Source organism: Anser brachyrhynchus (assembly GCF_964034855.1).
Source record: "Anser brachyrhynchus genome assembly, chromosome: Z".
NCBI lineage: Eukaryota > Metazoa > Chordata > Aves > Anseriformes > Anatidae > Anser > Anser brachyrhynchus.
Genome location: NC_137697.1, coordinates 39111095 through 39123594, shown reverse-complemented (window position 1 = coordinate 39123594; position 12500 = coordinate 39111095). Strand labels below are relative to the sequence as shown.

General features: G+C 39.9%; 2 long non-coding RNA genes across 3 annotated transcripts in view; one reads left to right on the top strand and one right to left on the bottom strand.

The window, feature by feature from the left end:
- LOC308186171 overlaps positions 1 to 10327 on the top strand; it is a 15517-nt gene extending 5190 nt beyond the window's left edge. Inside the window, exons 2-4 of one of the 2 annotated variants that reach the window (XR_013943943.1) lie at positions 4055 to 4159; positions 7128 to 7286; positions 7775 to 10327. This is a non-coding gene — a long non-coding RNA (uncharacterized lncRNA). The remainder of the gene's footprint in view (positions 1 to 4054; positions 4160 to 7127; positions 7287 to 7774) is intronic. The other variant, XR_013943942.1, reaches the window with a different exon arrangement.
- LOC308186170 overlaps positions 1 to 12500 on the bottom strand; it is a 22124-nt gene that overhangs the window by 5092 nt on the left and 4532 nt on the right. The window contains exon 2 of the long non-coding RNA XR_013943941.1: positions 4913 to 5009. This is a non-coding gene — a long non-coding RNA (uncharacterized lncRNA). The remainder of the gene's footprint in view (positions 1 to 4912; positions 5010 to 12500) is intronic.

Below are 12500 nucleotides of genomic sequence, written 5' to 3'. Positions count from 1 at the left end.
CACAATCAATGGAGCCCTTGGCTCTTTCCTCCCCTGATTATTACGGGAAGGGAAGCCTCTTTAGTCCTTAGCCAGACAAGAGGGACATTATCTTTTTTTTTTTTTTTTTTTTGCAATAATTATTATTACTTGAGAAAAAAATCATGGAGCTGGACAACATATTAATTGCATTTTATATTCATATATGAATTTTTTTTTCTTCATGAAATTTGTGTCCTGTCCAACAGCTTGAAAAGAAAGAAAGTAAGACTGGAAAAAAAGTTTATAATCTACTGGAAAGCAATCCTGTGCACAGCTGGAATTGTTGTTTCACTGAACACCTTGGCACTTGAAGGTTTAGTAAAGCACTCACAGAACTAAGCTAATGGATCAACAGGTGAAAGACATATGCAGAACAAAAGAATCATGTTTTTTCACAGTGGTGCCTTTCAGAGTACCCTTTCTACCTGTAATAAACTTGATATAGCATGTGACACGGCACATCCCTACGTCAATTCCATCCCTGGAAGTGTTTAAGGCCGGGTTGGATGAGGCTTTGGCAGCCTCGTCTAGTGGGAGGTGTCCCAGCCCATGGCAGAGGGGTTTGGAACTGGATGGGCTTTACGGTTCCTTCCAACCCAAAACATCTGTAATTCTATGATTGTGCAGAACCCTAGGACTCCACAGCTATGGAGGTGACAGTTCCTCCAAGGAGATAAATCTTGTGGTCCACCCATGCTCAGATGAGTGTGAACCATAGTGATAACCAGCAGTGAGCTTCCCAGATAGGATCATAATAAATTCCAACTCTGTCCTATCTTCCCACAGGTAGGAAGTGCAAAGGAGAATAAGGACCCCTGCAGAACTGATAAAATGAGCACTAATACAGCTGATCATTAAGTTGCTAAACAGTGATAAATACAAGCCTTCACCTTAATTCAGAGCTGTCTTCAGCTTCAGAAACAATATATAGGTGGAGCACAACCCCAGAACATCTATATAAAAGTAGTCTATTCATAACAAGACAGATGACAGTGCATGATTATGAACAGTATCTCTTTAACTACATTTCACTGGTGCAATAAGTGTTCTTAATAAACATTGCCTAGCTTATCTCTTGGAAACAAAAAAAAAAAAAATGTGATTGATGAGCTTCTGAACTAGTGTTTCATCTGAGCCAAGGTTTTCTCTGACTGATAAATACACCAGACTAGCTCTGGTGTTCCAGCTTATCTCTGCTCCACAGGAATAATGCTACAGAAATGTCTCCACAGCCTTTAGGAGAAGAAGCAGGATGATATTTTGGAGGCTTATCAGCTCACACTAGAATCCATGCAGCCCCTAAGTCTTATTGCTAATCTTCAGTAAAAACAGATGCAAGTTTGCTAATGTTTTTAAAGTTAACTGCAAACCCTTTTCTTCAGCACAACACCAGGATGATTTTAATTCCTTTTCTCACAGTGCTTGTCAGTTTTTCTTCCCCTGTGTTTCCCCAGCTTGTCTTCTATGCACCATGACAGGGACTGGACAACAGAGAGGGAAAACACAGGGATATGACACCAATTCAGGGCCCCACAGCACAGACTGGGAATGAATTGAAAAGGACTCAGTTGGAAGGTGATCTTACTTTGCTGTGATAAAATTATCAGTTTTCTAATCACACAGTTGTAACTTCAGTCAGTGTTTTGGATTTCTTCAGAATCTGCTTCACACACATTTGAAACCTTAAAAATGGTACTTAAAGACATTTATTAAGGGGTTAAGCATGGTAGGAACTCCTTAAGAGTTTTAAAATGATATTCTTTACCCAAGGCAATAGACAGCTTCTTCAGAGTCATTCCATTCTAATGTGTAAATGCTGAAAGTAATTAGAATGTGTCCTATGTGTATTAAAGTATTCAGGAGAAGTCATTTGGAAAAAGTGACTTTTCATGAGAGGCTGCCAAATATTTGCTAGAAGTTATTGCATTACTAATAATATAAGAAGTTTTGGTTTTTAAAATGAAGGCTGTTTCGAAACATATAATTACAAAAAAGTTTAAAAACTTTTCAGTAATAGAATGGACAATGCAAGTGTCCACTGCAGTGTCTGCTGGTCAGAAAAAGATGTTAAATTGAATTATTCATGAGAAGAGTTTACAATTTTGTTAAAAAGATACAAACTATTTTGTTCTGAAAACAACAGCCTGAAAAACTCCAAAGAAAGGCTTAGATGTTATTGCAGTTTTGCAGAAAAAAATATTCCTTCAACAGCTTTGAATATCAAGTGTGGTTTTTTTTTTTTAGAGATGTCTTCTGTAGTGCACAGAGTTTCACGTTTTGCTGTTACTTCAAAAAAGGCAATAAAGAGCATTTTTTCTCTTTCCTCATCCTTTGTTGCAGAGTAGACATACAGACTCTCTAATGCTGTTTTATTTACAGAATTCAAATCCCTCCAAAAAGATCACATGCCCTCTGATGCCTGCAATAAGCCCACTGGCTGTTTATGGCTAGAAAGTTGGTATTCATATAGAGACTGCACATAAATGAGAACCAGACCCTATATTACTTCAATCACCGGGGGAGGGTGTCTAAATTAAATGAATGCTATAAAAAGACTTCGGTATTAGTCATGTCTACTTGATGAAATAAGGCCATGTCTGCTTGATTAAATATTATCAATAGTCTTAAAATGTTCTGCTGGCTAATGAAGCCAGTTACCACCTGAACTGTTTATACAGTTGCTTTCTCTGCCTTTTGATCCTCTCCATCCCACATATTCTGTCATTGAAAGGCAGAAGGTGGAGCCAGGGGTGCTTGTGAAGCTGTCTTTCTTAATTATCACTTGATAATTATCAAAATAAACATTAAACATGATATGCAAAAGGCTGAGAACAAGGATACCAGTCTCCTTATAATACCAGCATTTTTATTGTATTTAAAAGAACAAGTAAAATAAGTAAACATAAAAAATTCAGTACCCTCTTAAATCACAGTGTGCTTTGGCTGGCAGCTCTGCCTTGTTACTACTATAGGCAGTGCATAAATATCTCTCTGCCTAATGTAAGAGCTGCCAAGTAACCACAGATTTTAATTATAGGAAGAAGTAATTGATCTGGGGAAAAAAGAAAGAAAGAAAGTAAGAAAGAAAAAGAGAGAGAGAGAAAGAAAGAAGGAAGGAAAGAAGGAAGGAGAGAAAGAAGGAGAGAAAGAAGGAAAGTAGGAAAAAAGGAAGGAAAGAAGTAAGGAAAGAAGAAAAGAAGGAGAGAAGGAGAGAAGGAGAGAAAGAAGGAGAAAAAGAAGGAGAGAAAGGAGAGAAAGGAGAGAAAGAAAGGAGAGAAAGAAGGAGAGAAAGAAAGAACGAGAGAAAGAAGGAGAGAAAGAAGGAGAGAAAGGAGAGAAGGAGAGGGAGAGAAGGAGAGAAAGAGAGAAAGAAATAGAGAAAGAAAGAGAAAGAGAAAGAGAGAGAGAGAGAGAGAGAAAGGGAGAGAGAAATAGAGAGAGAAAGAGAAGAGAGAGAAAGAGAGAAAGGGAGAAAGAGAGAAAGAGAGAAAGAGAGAGAGAGAAAGGAAGGAAGGAAGGAAGGAAGGAAGGAAGGAAGGAAGGAAGGAAGGAAGGAAGGAAGGAAGGAAGGAAGGAAGGAAGGAAGGAAGGAAGGAAGGAAGGAAGGAAGGAAGGAAGGAAAGAAAACATAAATACTGCAATTGTATTTACTTAAAAAGGGAAAAGAGGGATCACCTACCAAAAGCACAGCGACTCTTTCATTAATGGAGTGTCATAAATTCTCCATGCTTTGAGCCCTCTTTGCCCAGTGGAAGGTGCATCTTTATACATTTACATTTAGACAGAGATCCTAGCCCCATCTTTCTGTTTCCCTTGGCTCCCTTTGCAGGGGAGCTGCAGCTTCCTTCCTTGAAAAAAGAAGAGGGAACCTAGCAAGCTCTTCTAGCATGCAGAGCTCCAGAAGGCAAATGGTAGGGGATTAACAGACACTGGTACATCCTCTGGTTCCCGGGTTTAAAAAGAGCCTGTAGTGCCTGCAAGGAGTATGCAGTCCATGGGAGGTATTCAAATAAGAAATGTTTTGTTTTGACAGAAATTCCAGAAAATTCATTAAAGTGATATTTTGAACAAAGTTGGACTGGAACTGGGCTGAAGCTTGGAAAGCAATCCAATGAGGATGAGAAGATTAATGGAGCAGGTTGGTTGGGATTATAGTGCTTACAAAACTGACAGTACTTATAAAACTGATTTTGCAAAATGTCAAGTGATTCTATTATATTCAGCATTTTGCTTTTTGTTCAGAGATAGCTCTCCACAGAGGTGCCCAGATTTTCAGCTTGCATCCCTTGTAATGACTTAGCTCATGCATCCATGCAGAGGATGTTGGGTAGGGAGAGCAACTCAGATTATTTTAGATGTCCTTTGAAAACACGGAACTACAAAGGAAAAGTTAAGTGCAAGAAATGGATGTTCATCTGAGGACAAAACTGAGTCATAAGGATATTTGTAGTTAGCACTTGCCAGTGGTCCCACATCAATGCTTGGATTTTTCATAAGCAACGAGTGAAGTTGACTTATTCACTCCTTTTTTGACTTCTCACTGTCACAGACTTAGACTGTGGATGGTTCTTAACTCAGTTGCACATACCTTTTACAAGCTAAGTCCAATAGTAATGACACTGTTAACTGCTAATCTTAGAATGTCTTACGTATACTGAGAACATCTGTACATTTATCCTAGCAGTATAATGTTTACATAAATCTTGTCAATGTACTATACACATACATTACACGTGTAGTCTTTATATTTAAAATTGTGCTTGCTTGAATATAAATATCAATGCAAAATGTAATATTTTATGTAAACACATATTTTACTGTTGTATATATTGTGTGTATACAAAATTTGTTAGGAGACAGATACCAAATGCATTTTTAAAGATGATCTTACTCGGTAAGATGAGAGCTCACTTGAGGCACTGAATGGCTCAGGGATCCGGTAATGGGATACAAACCTTCACACCTCCATATCAGCACTTTGGATCCAGCTGAAACAAGAAACAATAAAAAGTTATCACTGTACTGACAGTTTGGTGGTCAAGAAGTTGTGTGCTGCTTGTCTTGGCCCATCCAGATGTGTGTCTGTCAGTCCTGCTGGCATGCAGAAGACAGAGAGACACAAAACCAGCCATGGTTTCTCCTGACGGTCCCTGACAGGGCAGGAGGCTGTCCCCCTCAGGAATCCTGTGCTGTTGCCCCCAAAGCAGTATGGCATCACCAGCTTCTACTTCAGGTTTGCCTAACTGCTCTACGTGACCAGGTAGAAGCTACAGCCCTGATGGTAAAATTCAGTGCCAGGGGTGGGAACAATCTTTTCAGGTCCTGCACATATCCCTGTAATATCAGGCTCTTGACAATAGGAATTCACAGAAACCATCCTCAAGCATAGGTGCTGCCTGCAAGATGTACCTCAATAAGCAAAAAAACCAACCAACCAAACAAAAAAAAACAAACCATGAAGTGGTGCCAAACATTATAAGAGCTGATCCTGTTGCATGAACAAAGAGAAACTTTGTCTTGAGGGCTATATTTGTGTCTTTTATGAGCACTGAATTAGTCTGATCCCTGATATGAGACCTAAGCTACCAGCAACATTCTCAAAACTCTTTCCATGTTATTCTTTTTGGAATAAGCCATTATTTTCATCATTTGAACCGTGTGACAGATAGAAGGCAACAATATAATACCTGTGAGAGTGAAAATAGGGAGATCTTTAGGTCTCTTTGCCTCGGTTGGAATCCATAAACTGAGGTAAGAAAACAAACAATATATATGCCTCCTGTGATCATTAAGGCTGGCAGTATCACAGATTCTGTGCTTCTGGTTGGAAAAAGGGTAAAGACAACATGTATTCCTAGGCTACATAAAAGGTATTTTTAACACAGAAGGGCTTTATTGTCATTCTTTACCAGCCAGCCTGGATCTGACAGAGCTGGTGAGAAGTATTTGCTTGAGGAACTTGATTTACACTGCTGGGTGGATTGGCGCAGGATACTTGCAAAGAGATTGCAGATGACAGCAGCGTTATCAGGATACACCTAAGGAACTGAGGCAACACCCATCTCCCTGCAGGAAAGTCACCCACAGAAAGAAAAATACCCTCTGGCAAGGAGAAAGGAGGTTGTGCCTTGCCCTCATTTGCACTGGTGACAGTTGAAGATTGCTCTCTGCCCTTTTTTCCTTCCATCACTCACCTACTCAAGCATGCACAGACATTTTGGTAATTATGAAACTGAAGTGTTATAGACATAATGAAAAGAAAACTTTTATAGTGTGATGTCTAATGTGATATGTAAGGGAAAAGGATATTCTCATCTGGCAACACATAGCAACCAACCTGCACATCACTACATCCTAGGCTTTACCTTTTACAACAAGGCACCCCATGTGGAATGGGTGGAGGAGAAGGACAGGAGACATAGGCTTTCCCTGACGTAAGTGATGTGATGTCTGGACTCATGTATCCCACTGTGCACAGCCAGTCTGAAAGCAGCAGTTGGTGCATTACCTTGAGCAATAAGCCAAACCCTTCCTAAGTACAGTTAGCAGTGCCTGGCAGCAGCACTCTCAAGATAACAGGATAACGGCCGTGAGCAGGCAGCTGTCCTGCAGACAAAGCTGTGGTCAGACTGCATCATTTCACTCCATCCAGTTACTAGGAAGAAATGTTATTCTTGTTACTGCATTGCTTGCATTTTTATTCATCTCTAAGGCATCTGACTGCTTTACATATGTTGAGACATTCAAACTTTTAATTAGATACATCAAAAAACTACATTATCCCTGCTGCCTGCAGGTTTAAGACTAAGATTTAATCAGTGGGAATGCCTGAACAAAGAGCTATCATTTAGCTCCTCATGAGTGTCATAGGTATAGTAGCAATCCACAGAAAATGGCAGAGTTCTGTCCTCTACATGCTAGGTTTTCATCAGCACTGTCTTTTCCCCAGTCCTCTGTCCTTTCTAATTCCTTGTGTTTGTCTTAATTCAACCATTATTATTATTATATTTTAATCTAGATTTTCTGCTTTGCGTTAGTATATTCTCATTACAGCATTTTCCAAAGGCCTACTGAAAATAAATAAATGAAATAATCTAAATTTTCAGGTGCTAAGGTCATCAGTGTTCCCATTTTGCTTGTATATGGACTGTGTGGCAGCAAACCAGATGCCAAAACTAGATGACAGTGAGCAAGAAGGCCTTTTGCTTAACTTGAGATTTTGTCACCCACATGCCAGTTCTTCTAGTTGCCTGCTAATGAGACAGGTAATTAAATGAGACTTTTAAGGCATATAAAAATATTATTATATTAACTAGTACAAAATTGCTGGTAGAGTATTCTAACACGATAAAATACAAGCAGTGTCCTGTTTTTCTTACTGTTGTGAATTACCTGGTAGAGTCAATGTGTTTGAGCCCGTGCTTGTATATGTCAGCAATTCCGGGAAATTATTTTGTTTCCTGCTCTACAGTGATGTAAAATGTGAGATTTATCCAGAATAATAGTTTGGGACTGGTGTCTGGGTGAATCTTGCTACAAAAGATGACTGTTTTTGCTAATCTTGCTATTAGATGATTGGTTCATATATTTTGATTGCTGATTTTTATTTCCTCCTTCTCCCACATTTCCGTTAGATTGTGCACCTGGAGTTCTATTCAATAAAAGTATCTATTTGTATAAGGCACTGTGATATATTTACAAATACCCAAGTCACATCACTTTTAAATAAAATCAGGACTCTCACATTTTTCAGGCTGAACCACCTCCATGTGCCACAAGACTGTGAAGAGCAGTGCCCCTACGCGAGCTCCAGATGTGGTCTGCAACATTGGAGATGGGCCCAGAACAGAGGCCAGGTGTGAGTGCTCCCAAACTTGGGCAAAGCCAACATTTTGCATTCAAGTTCTCCAGTACAGGGAATATAAATGAAGGTTTGTCATTTTCAAAAATGAGGTGGAGTCTCCTGGCTTCTCCACTCTTAAAAGTGGTCATTACCATCGTGATTAGTTTCTAGACCAGAACTCCTATGTTTGGTTTATTGAAGAGTTTCATTAAATGAGTAAAAGCGATTGAAATAACAGCCCACCTCAGGATGACTATACTTCGTATAGAAACATGCTGAGTTGTCATTGTTTCTTTTACTTTTATTTGACAGTCTTCTACAGGCAGATCAGCTTATGGGGAGTACTTATGGGGCTCAGTAGTGCCAATGACACTGTGTCTGTTGGTGGAACTTAACAGTACTGGCACAAAAATTACGGCATTTGTCTCACTGACTTTTGTCTTTCTCACCTGGGGTTTCAAACTGAACACTTAGGAAGGTAAACTCAACATCCCACCTGTCTTCTCTTCATTGATATTCAGTTAATTTGAGTAAATCAGCATTTGACCTCCCTTGCCAAACTTCTCCCTGTAGAGGAGCTGTGCTGCTGCCCACCTGCTGCACGGCAAGATTGTGCTTAGCCCTGATCCCTGGCACACACCGTGTGCTCACGGTTGATGGCTTGCTTGAAGAAGAACAGACCACTAATAAATTGCACAGTCATTACCCTTTATGCATACTTGTTCTAATAGGTGTCGCAGATTCCTGCCTCCTAATAAGGAAAGGAAGTAGAAAAACACATAAATTCTCCCAAGGGAGTCAGACAGCCTGAAGCCACGTTCGACAGCTGTTACTGTTACCATGAACACCAAGAGCAAAACAAGGATTAGAAAGGGAAAAAAAAAAAAGGAAGAAAAAAAAGAAAAGAAAAAAAAAAAAGAAAAAAAGAAAATAAAAAGAAAAGATGCATTGCCAGGGATTTTGGCAAGATTTTCTTGGATACGGAATGTGTTTTGCACTGCCCCAATCTATAAAAGCACAGCACTCCTGCGGCACATGATGGAATTTGGAGATTAAACAAACATTGGCATTAATTAGTCTTAAAAGGAATTACTTCATTTAGCCGAAGTTTGCATTTCTGTATCTCGCTCTTTTTAAAAAAACTGTCACTTTAATCTCCAGCAGTAAGATTTTGGCATTTGATGGAAGCTTGGATACTTCCCCATGCTATGGTGTTATTAAATCTAATTCACAGGAGGTTTCAGAAAATGTTTTCACAGGGTTTACCTTTCATCTTCTATACTCAGCTCTGGTCTTTCTCCTCAGGGCCAGCTGATAGGAATCGGGTGATTCCCCGGGTGCCCTGGAGCTATGCTGAGTTACACCAGCTAAGCCTCTGTCCCTCTGTGTTATAGCTGAGAAATCCAAAGGGGAGATTCATGTCCTTTGTAAAGAGGTGTATTTAGTCTACCCCGCTGAGATAGTTTATGGCTTTGGCAGGGAAACTGTTGACAGTGCGTACTGTGAATACAGTTCAAAGTGAACTTGAAGTCCTGGAGCTGCAGCTCTCCCTATGCTCGTTACATTAATTTGTTAAAGGTGCTCAGTGTAGGTACATATGTATGTGTGGAGTCATACCATCAATTAAACTGACTCACTTGATATTCTACTAAAAGTGGGAACGGGGTGCACCACACTGCTGCCTTTTGGAGCAAGGCATAAAAGCAGGGTCACACCACATCTGGGCACTAAGGCACCCATGGCACTTGTCACGAGACTGCTAGTCTGAGCACCCTGGCCAAACTCCAGTTTGTGTAATAGCTATCCATATTCTCAAAATATGTCCCCCATAGTTTCAGGTCAACACAGTATTTCTCACTTTTGACTTAAATCATTGACTGGGCATGGCTCAGTCTGTACTTACTGAATGTCTGCTGCTTTTCTCATCCTAGCTAGTTTCAGGTGCAGGCAAAGGGATATTTTTTTCAGGCCAAGAGTCACACCTGCTTTCATCAGAAGCCCAAGGTTAAGACAAATCACAAACACAGGAAAAACTGAGCAATAGTATATTTTCTCACAGGACAATCCAGTGAAAGGGCACAGGGAAGATTTCTCTCCTAGCACCTCACAATTTCTGTGTTTTCATACGCATCTCCTGCTTTCCCCTCTGCCCTTTGCCTTGTAACCCTCCCTGAAGAGAAGCATGGCTGGGGGATGGTCTCTGGATGCTAATGACTGCCCCACCCCATTCAGAGACACATTTCCATCCCACTTCAGGATTCAGTCTGCTATATACAACCACAAATCTTACATGCTCAGTTAATCAAAACACTGTGTGTCCAAGGGCCGCTCCAATGGAATAATCAGGCCGAGAAATGACATTTCTGTCTGGATGGAGCAAAGCAGCAAGTGTCTTAAAAAACAATTATAAGGTTGGCCGAAAGCTTAAGAAGACTATATAGAAATTCTTAACCAAGTTTAAAAGAGGATTTTAAAGAAAAAAAAATGTGAAAAACTTTTATAACAATTATCAAAGCACACTTTTCTAGAAGTATTTGTGACCAATGAGAGTAACCAGTAATATTTCTTAATATTCTAACCCATTTAAGTTCCTGTCCAATGTCAGTCTTAACACAAGCTAAAAATATGCTACTTATTGAGTTGGAAGAAGGTTTTGATTTACAATTATGCCTTGATGGATTACCTGAAAGCGCAACCTTCAGGCAAACTGTGATTAACTTGACCAAAGACATCTGGGAGAGCCATCTATGGCCTAAAATTATGACCTTGGTATTCTGGGCTGAAACTAGACACCATTTAAATTGCAGTGCTGAAAAACTCTTCTACAGAGGCCTTTGTTTAGGAGGCCAACAGGTTTTTTAGCTCCAGCAGTTGAGCAGAAACACCTCCTGTGAAGTTATAGGGGGGAAAGTACTTCCTATTTTTTTCAGTCATTTATTTAAAAGCAAAACTCCAAACATTCCCATCTTGTATGAATAAAGAAGCAAAAACAATTAATAACTTAATGATTAGCAAATGCTGTAGACATAGGTTTGTATTTTACTTAGCAAGATTTATGGAGTTAAATATAAAAGTATGACTCTTGAAAGCCATGTGCTCATAATTAGCTCAAGTTTTACCCCTGGATACTGTAAAATCACAACATGCTGTCAGAGCCCATTTTCTGATCCTGTTATCAGCATGGAATAAAGTTTTCCATTAAATGCAAAACAGATTTACAGGTGCTAAAACAGCTATTTTATCAGTGGGAAACAGGCTACCTTTTGTTCTCTAGAAAGGCATTTCATGATTTTACATTGGTCAATTGATTGTACAACAAAGGGAAACAAAACAATTTAGTTCATCTACTGAAACTGAAGAAGATATAAATTGAAAATAAGGACAAGGAAAATTAATGCCTCTTTGAATGTAGGATGAATGTTCTTGCATATTGTCACCTACTGTAAAAGGAAAAGAACAAGATAAAAGCAACGCTGTTCCTTTCTTATTGCTGAGTATGTTACATAAATCCTCAGTGTTCCTACAGTCAGGCTCAAAGGATAACAGCATTCCAGGCAGCAGCGAACATTGAAAATTAAATTGCTCTGTTAAAGAGAAGTCCTGCAAAGATAGCAGTCCTCTTGGTGTATTAATTCCTCTCATGAGCTGTTGAGTGAAGGGGCTCCCAAGCTCCCCAGGGGGGTGATTCCTGCGCCCTGCATCCTTATCCCGAGCAAGGAGCCCACTCCCCTGGACCAGGAGGGTGGGTGCCCTTTCAGGGCAAGGAGCTAACATTTTGCTGGTACTCCAGAAACTGAAGAGGAGGAGAACAACTTTTTGCATGTTTGCCAGGCTGACACAGAAGAGGTGGTCCCTGAGGACCAATCTGAATGTTTTGGGAGTAGGGCATTGGGCCTTTTAAGAACAGCTGCTTCAGAGTTTGGTGACTTCAAACTGTCTGCTCAAGAAGAAGGAACATCCTTTGGTTTCCCATAGTGTGAAAGTTTTAATATGGTGGTTGATAGAAACTGCATTTCAGGGACTGTGTCTGAATATTAGACCTAGCCATGCATGACCCTGAACTCCAGAGCCATTTGCTAAGTTCAGATCAAGTCTTTAGCTTGCAAGATGTTATTTATAACTGCTTTTAACAAAGTGTTTGGACGGAGGTTTTGAGAGCACTCTAAGGGATTCAATGCATTTCTTTCTCTGAAATATCCCAGGCAACTTCAAAAAAACACATGACCCATCTTTGTATCCAACACTAAGAGCCTGAAAGCACAGAAAACAGGAGCCTCATGCAGAAACTGTACAGAGCACTACATAAAAACTCAACATTGCCTTACAGCTTTGTCAAATGCAGAAGAATTCAAGAACAGAAGAACAGCTACGCTGAGTCACAAGGAGGCTTCATCTGACCCAGCTTATTGACCAATTTCCAAAGTTTATCTTATGGAAACAAGGTGATACTTCCTCTGCCATAGCCTCCAAGCTTCCAAGACCCAGTGGGAGTGCAGGTTTCTGAACTGGAGATTGTTTAGGGGCCACTAATTCATCCATCCTATATGTTTATCATTTTTAACCCTCTGCTGCTAGACTGTGTTGTCTGAAAAACAACTTCTCATTTGATTGAAGCCTTCTGTGTAGCAATTCCTCT